The sequence below is a fragment of the Propithecus coquereli genome, unplaced genomic scaffold (assembly GCF_000956105.1).
Source record: "Propithecus coquereli isolate 6110/MARCELLA unplaced genomic scaffold, Pcoq_1.0 Scaffold438, whole genome shotgun sequence".
Classification (NCBI taxonomy): Eukaryota; Metazoa; Chordata; class Mammalia; order Primates; family Indriidae; genus Propithecus; species Propithecus coquereli.
This window is the reverse complement of record NW_012150152.1, coordinates 2,086,390-2,094,473: the sequence shown is the minus strand read 5'-3', so window position 1 is coordinate 2,094,473 and position 8,084 is coordinate 2,086,390. Positions and strand designations below refer to the sequence as shown.

General features: G+C 40.0%; 2 pseudogenes; both read right to left on the bottom strand.

The window, feature by feature from the left end:
- Nucleotides 1–2,713: 2,713 nt before the first annotated feature.
- LOC105818111 lies at nucleotides 2,714–3,548 on the bottom strand (annotated as a pseudogene).
- Nucleotides 3,549–6,684: 3,136 nt separating this feature from the next.
- On the bottom strand, nucleotides 6,685–7,613 carry LOC105818110 (annotated as a pseudogene).
- Between the last annotated feature and the right edge of the window lie 471 nt (nucleotides 7,614–8,084).

Here is an 8,084-nt window from a genome sequence, read left to right as displayed (position 1 = left end):
TATCATTAGAGTGAATAGACAGCCCACAGAATGGGAAAACAATTTCTACTTTTAAAAGTTTATTTTTAACTCGAAAAATAAAGTTGTATGTGTTTATTGTGTACAACATCATGTTTTGAAGTATATATACATTACGGAATAGCTAAATCTAGTCAGTTAACATCTGCATTAATTCACCTAGTCACCATTTTTGTGGTGAGAACAATTATCCACTTTCTTAGCATTTTCAACAATAAAATACATCATGAGCTATAATCACCAATGTTGTACATGTTTTTAATTTAATTTAATTCTTTCTTTATAACTGTGATATTATATCCTTTGACCGACATCTCCCAAATACCCCACCCCAACTGCCTCAGCCTCTGGTAACCTCCATTTACAAGAAGTTAATTTCAATAATTTGTGTGTGAATCGTGTCCCTGTTAGGGGATGCCTTGACCATCTCCGATTAGGGACTCCTGTCCCACTCTCAGCCTTTCCCTGAGGGCATGTATTCAAAAGTTGTAATTAGAAAATCTTCTGTGCCCTTGAAGAATATGAAGATAATTTTGACATGTTTCAGGCATTGTCTATACAATGAGTGAATGGTGCTAGAAAACAACAGTCCCTACAATAGAGTGATGGAGAATGATAAAAGCAAATTTTAAAAGTTCCACATACTATTGTCCCATGGTGATGAATCCTCTGAAGAACAAGAAAGGAAGTAAAAAGGAAAGTGTGAATGGGGGTGATGTTTTTCACTGGGCAATCAGGGAAGACCAGGAGACAAGTTCACAACTGAGCAGAAACCACAATGAAGACAGGGCCGGAGGCACCATGTTCCCTGCAGAAGGAAGCAGCGTGTGCAAGGCAGAAGAAACGACCAATGAATGGCCCTGAGGAATGTGCTTCTTTCAAATGTTCAAGACCAACAAGGAAGCCAGTGTGGCAGGGGAATGAGCAAGAGGAGAGTGATGAGAGAAGGTGCCAGAGGAGGTTGAGGAGGGAGGTGGCCTTGTAGCTGCAGACACAGGAGTCCCTCTGTCCAGATGTTGTTGTGTTTGTACTTCATTAATTTAGTCACAAAGGTGTCCCATGGATTGAAATGCATCCCTGTATATTCGTTGCTGTAGCCTTGAGTTCTGGCCTTTACATAATATTGTAAATTACATTTTGGAATATATTGAGCCAAGGTCCCCATTCTCTGAAACCTGATCTCACCCTAAATTTATGCACACACACACGCACACACAGATCATCTTTCTTTTTAAAGTTGAAAAATAATACCTACCTGACAATCTTGGTAAGAATTAAACTAGTTAATGTACATAATGAATTTGTAAGATTATAAATAATTTTCTTTATAGCACTCCTCTGCTATTTGTATGTGTGTGTGTATGTGTGTGCATAAAAAATCTCCCTCCCAGAATCATTTAAGTTTGATGCGGATTTTCTGTCTTTGAGGGCATTACAAGTGAGTGTTATATCAAAATTGAATACTTGTAGATAAAATGACCAGTTCCCATAACATGAAAGTGAGTGAAATCTGTGACTTGGGGTCCACTCACATGTCAATATGTTTTCATACCCTGCCCTCCTGAGGCTGTGTTCCATCTGTGTTCTTCTCTTCTCGGTCACACTGGGCTCCATATCCATATCCAGAAATATATGGATGCCAGACAATTTGTCAATATCAAGTTATGTTTCCTGGACAAAATACAGAAATGATACTCATAAATTCCAGTTTGGAAATCTCCCATACACATGTCATCTTAAGACTCCATTTTGGCATGGCCAATTTCTGCCTTGTGATTAAAGAAATATATTTTAAAAATCTGTCCAATAAGTAGAGAAACAGGAATTAATTTGACCTGGGAGTTTTCTAGCAGAACTGGAAGATAATTCAATAATAAAACATAAAATTAGCCAACCCACCTTTAACTGCAAAGAACAATCCCTCCTTATACGTGAACAGTCTTCCATCCTTCAAAGAGTAGATACAAAGAATGAAAAAGAGATATTTTGCATCATCACAAAATGTATAATTTAAAATTTACTACATTTCATTTATATTTGTCTCTGACTCTAAGGCCATACTAAAAAAACATTGATTCAAATTTGTCTTGTGATGTAGACTTCCCTTGAAGACATGCAGATGATCAATTTTTGTCAAACTGGTGTGTTAAATGATACATTGTCAGGAAGTACAGTTTAGGTAGTGACATACACAAGAACGGCCACAAAAATTGGAAAACCATGGTGTCAGACTTTTCTTTACTGTAAAATTATATAAATGACCTTAGTTGCCAAGTGTAGTCTCTTAGCCCCCCATAGGAGAACATAATATGACACATGACAATCTTTTCAGTAGAAGGAAATGAAAATTACTCAGTCTATGCATTTGAGAAAAAAATTATTCATAAGAAATACATGTTGCTCCAAAAAATGAGTGAAGATTTTTTTAAGTATTTCTGATCTATGTTTGGGATCACCTTGTAAAGATATAAAAATAGACAAAGAGGAAAACTGTCCAGATATCAAATGGAGCAGAAATCTTAATGAGGTGAGTTACTTAAATTGTATAAAGAATTTGAAATCAAAGTCATTTAATTTCCAGGAGACACAGAAAAGAAACAAGTTCTAAATCCAACCATCTGATCAGATTTTCTTCATTTCTGGCTATAAAGCTTTGAGCCTGTTATCACAGGCACTTCTTTAGCCCCAGGACAATTTATGCTTTAATAATTCCCCTCCCAAGGAATCTTCTTAGAGCCCTCTTTATGTCATTATTCCACTGACTGTAGATGAAGGGGTTCAGCATGGGCGTGACCACCGTGTATATCATCGAGGCTGTTGCGCTGGAGTGTGTATTCTCGGTAGTAGCAGAACTGAGGAACACCCCTAGGCTTCTACAGTAAAATAGAGAGACAACCGAGAGGTGGGATGCACGGGTGGAAAATGCTTTACACATCCCCTGAGCCGAGGAGATTGCACGTACGGAGGAAACTGTCTCACAATAAGAGCAAAGGATCCCAGCAAGAGGAAAAACAGCCAGCACCACAGCTGCAATATGTGTCACCATGTCATGAACAAAGGTATTAGAACAGGCAGGGTGGAAAATCTAAGTTCACAGAAAAAGTAGGGGATTTCCAAGTTTGTACAGAAGGACAGCCACAGCACCATTATGCTTTAGAACATGGAATTCAGGGCACTCATGATCTAGGAAGTCAGAACCAGCAATCTGCAGAGCATGGGGTTCATGGTGACCATGTACTGCAGTGGGTGACAGATGGCCACAACCGGTCATAGGCCATCACGGTCAGGAGGAAGATGTCTACCTCTGCAAAGATTATGGAAAAGTGCATCTGGGTGACGCAGCCTGCGTAGGATATGACTTTGCTGTGTGTCTTGACATTCACCAGCATCTTTGGGACCATGGTAGAGACAAAACAGATGTCTACGAAGGACAGGTTGGAGAGGAAGAAGTGCATGGGGGCATGGAGGTGGGAGTCTGAGACTGTGGCCAGGATGATGAGCATGTTCCCGAGAACCGTGACCAGGTACATGGAAATGAACAGCCCAAAGAGGATAGGCTGCAATTCTGGTTCTTCTGAAAGTGCCAGAAGAAGAAATTCTTGTATCATTTCCTAGTTCCGTGTTGTGGATGTAACTACTGGGAAAGAAAAAAATACTGTGACTCATTTTCACTTAAGAGGGTAACACTCACATAGTTGAAATGTTATAATTTATTTTTGCAGTTGATAAATTAACTTCTATATTTTGTGCATTTAATTTGTTTTCTATTGTGTTTCCCCAAGAACTATTTCTTTATTTTTATTTTTATTTATTTTTAATTCAGGATATTATGGGGGTACAAACATTTTGGTTACATGTAATGCATTTGCCCCGCCCAAGCCAGGGCTACAAGCGTGTCCCTACCTGATATGATGTGTTCTGCTTCCGTTAGTTGTGGGTTTACCCCACTCCCACCTACCCCACCTGACAGGCGTCCAGTGAGTATTACCACCATGTGAACATTTCAGTGTTGGTCAACTGAAAATTCCTGTCCCATTCTCAACCTTTCTCCAAGAGGTCATGTATTCTATAGTTTAACGAGAAATTCTTTCACGCATTTGAGTTATACAGAGTGTCAACCGTATTCCAGGCGCTGTTTAGGCAATGAACATAGCTTGCTTACAATTCAGTTTGATGGAGAAAGAAGATGAGCTGATCAAGAAACAATCATGTGACATGTTTAATTGTATGAGTTCTTAGAAGACAATGAAAGCAAATATAAAAGAGAGAGGAGAGGGAGTGCTATTCTTTCGTGCGTGTCCAGGCAAGACCAGCAGACAAGGTGACATTTGAACAGAGACCTCCAGGAAGAGATGGTGGGACCCTGAGGATATCTGGGGACAGGTGTGCCTGGCAGAGGGAATGACTAATGCACAAGCCCTGAGGAAGGTGTTCATTTCATAAAACCAAGGCTCAAAAGGAAGCCTGTGTCCTGAGGCAAATCAGCAAGAGTGACGGTGATGAGAGACGGTGTTGGGGGTGTTGGAGAATGAGATGGTTTCCTCCCTGCTGCTGAAACTTTCGGACTCCAAGAGTCCCTCATTTGCGTGTTGTTCAAAGCTCTCTAAATTCATGTAGCCCTCTAAGGATGAAGACAGAGCAGCGAATTGCAGTTGATAATCTTCCTAGGGACATGTTGACTTGGGATTTCATTTTTATAGGACGTTTTTGTGCTCTATCTTTAACAAAACATAAAAACATTCCTGAATAAACAGAGAGAAAAGGATCAAATAGGCATGACGGGACAGGAGTGGGGGGAAAAGATCTGGTATACACAGGTGGTGCATGAGCGGTTGTGATGAAGAAACCTTCCTTGGTTCTGCCAGGATTCCAATCCTGGTTAAATACCCTTGATGCTCAGAATAAGTAATAAAGAATAAGAATGGATATCTCTATAGTCTCAAGACACTTTATGGATTGAACATTCTAAGAGAAAAAAATGAGCAAAGAAAATAAATCCACAATTCAACAAATGAAATATACAACAAATTACAACAAAAGCGGGGGTTTTCAAAGAAGTGACGGTAAAAGATTTTTCTAAATGATAGGAAATGCAAAACATCTGGAATCAGAAAAAACAGGTTTGGCATCTCATATCTACCATATACCAGCTGTTTGAACTTGGAAAGTCAATAAAACCACTCTAAATTTTTGTTATTTTGTTTTTATGGATATGTAATATTTGTAAATATTAAAGGGGTACATGAGATATTTTGATATAAGTATACAATGTATAATGATCGTATCTGGATAATCAGGATATTTATCACCTCAAACATTTATCATTTCTTTGTGTTGGAAATATTCCATATCTTCTCTTCTTGCTCTGTTGAAATATACAATAAATTATTGTTAACTATAGCTACCCTATTGTGCTATGAAACAATCTTATTCCTATTAATGGTATTTTTGTAGTTATTAACCAACCTGTCTTCCTCCTTCTGTCCCCACTACACTTCCCAGCCTCTTGTAACCGCCATTCTATTCACTACCTCCATGATATCAGCTTTATTAGCTTTCACACATGAGTGAGAACATGTAAAATTTTTCTTTCTGTGTCTGGCTTGTTTCACTCAACATAGACACTTCCAGTTTCACCCCTGTTGCTACAAATGACAGAATTTCTAAATGTTAATATTTTTTCCTCTATAGTGGTACAGCAGTATCCATCTTCCTGAGGTGGTCAACAGACTTAATTAAAATTTTAAAGTAATTTGCAATAGTTCCTGTTAGTAAACAAATGGTTATCATTGGTGATGAGACAAAGTTCATCTTTTTCCTTCTCCCTCTCAGTTCCATTCCTTTCTCACCTCTCAGTTCCTATTTCTACAGCCTCCTTTCAGTTCCTTGTCATCTCTCCTAGCCTTCCCAGGCTGGCACCCCTCCATTCTAATATTGTCATCAAACCAGAGAAATCCATGTTTTAAAGCTCATCATTAATGTTCCTCCTTAATGCCCTCCCCACCCTGCAATTCCTCACCGGAGAATGAAGCTGAAATCCTACATCTTCAAATACAAGGTTCCACTCTCTGTGAAGACCTTCCCACTGCCGCCCCCATTGACCTTCCCAAAATCAAACTTGTCTTTCAGCTTCAACCAGAAACCAGTATATGAGACAAACAGGAATTTCCAACTTGTTTCTAACCATAGTTTTGAACAACGTCAGGAAAGTAGGAAAATGACAGAGGACAAAAGAGTTGGATATCGGAGAGCAGAAAGCATTAAGAGAGAATGGAATGAATTCAATAAAGAAATTAAGAGCAAAGAGATTGAAACTCCAGGATGTAAATAAAGGTGCAAAGTCTACTTCAATGATCTGACTATTGAATCACAATTTCTTTATATTTTTTATTTTTTTATTTCAGCATATTATGGGGGTACAAATGTTTAGGTTACACATATTGCCCTTGCCCACCCAAGTCAGAGCTTCAAGAGTGTCCATCCCCCAGACGGTGCGCACTGCACTCATTATCTGTGTATATACCCATCCCCTCCTTCCCCCTCCCATTCGCCCAACGCCCAATGAATATTATTCCTATATGTGCACTTAGGTGTTGTTGAATCACAATTTCTGGCTCTGAGATGAAGAGTTCTGAAATCACAGGCAAAACTTGAACAATGACCCTTTCATGGCACCCCACTGAGGAATCTTCTCAGAGCCCTCTTTATGTCTTTATTCCGCAGACTGTAGATGAAGGGGTTCAGCATGGGAGTGACCACCCTGTACGTCACCGAGGCTGTTGCGCTGGAGTGTGAGCTCTGGGTAGCAGCAGAACTGAGGTACACCCCTAGGCTTGTGCAATAAAATAAGGAGACAACTGAGAGGTGAGATGCACAGGTGGAAAATGCTTTATACTTCCCTTGAGCTGAGGAGATTGCACGTATGGGTTAAACTATCTTACAGTAAGAGTAAAGGATTCCAGCCAGGGAACCACCACCCAGCACCACAGATACCAGATACATCACCATGTCATTAAAGAAGGTTTCAGAACAGGCAAGGTGGACAACCTGATTAAGTTCACAGAAAAAGTGGGGAATTTTCAAGTGTCCACAAAAGGACAGTGGCAACACCATTAAGCTTTGTAAGAAGGAATTCAGGACACTCAGGATCCAGGACACCAGAACCAGCAGCCCACGAGCCTGGGGTTCATGATGACCGTGTACTGCAGGGGGTGACAGATGGCCACAAACCGGTCATACGCCATCATGGTCAGCATAAAGATATCCAACCCTGCAAAGAGTAAGAAAAAGTACATCTGGGTGACGCAGCCTGCATAGGATATGACTTTGTTCTGTGTCTGCACACTCACCAACATCTTTGGGACAGTGGTCAAGACGAAGCAGATGTCTACAAAGGACAGATTGGAGAGGAAGAAGTACATGGGGGTGTGCAGGTGGGAGTCTGAGACTGTGGCCAGGATGATGAGCAAGTTCCCAAGCACAGTGATCAGGTGCACAGACAGGAACAGCCCAAAGAGGACGGGCTGCTGTTCTGGATCCTGTGAAAATCCCAGCAGAAGAAATTCTGAAACTCATGTAACGTTCCCTCCTTCCATCTTGTTGACGTGACTGATAAAAAAAGAAGAGAAGGAGAACATGATGCAGGCATGCATTACAAACCTATCAGAAATGCTGTCCTTTATATTGTACAGTAAAGAAATTAATTTTATTTTTAAGTTGACAAATAAAGTTGCATGTATTTGTTGTGTACAACATGATGTTTTGAAGTGTATATATACGTTACTGAATAGCTAAATCTAGCCAATTAACATCCACATCATCTCACTTAGTCATGGTTTTTGTAGTGAGAGCACTTACCCACTTTCTTAGCATTTTTCAGGAATAATATATGTCATCAACTCTAGTCACCACGCTGTGCAATACACCTGTTGAACTTGTTCATCTTACATAACTGAAATGTTATGTCCTTTCACCAACATCTCCCCAACGCCCTTACCCACTTGCCCCCGCCTGGTAACCTCCATTCACGAGAAGTTAATTTCTATATTTCGTGTGCAATTCTTGTC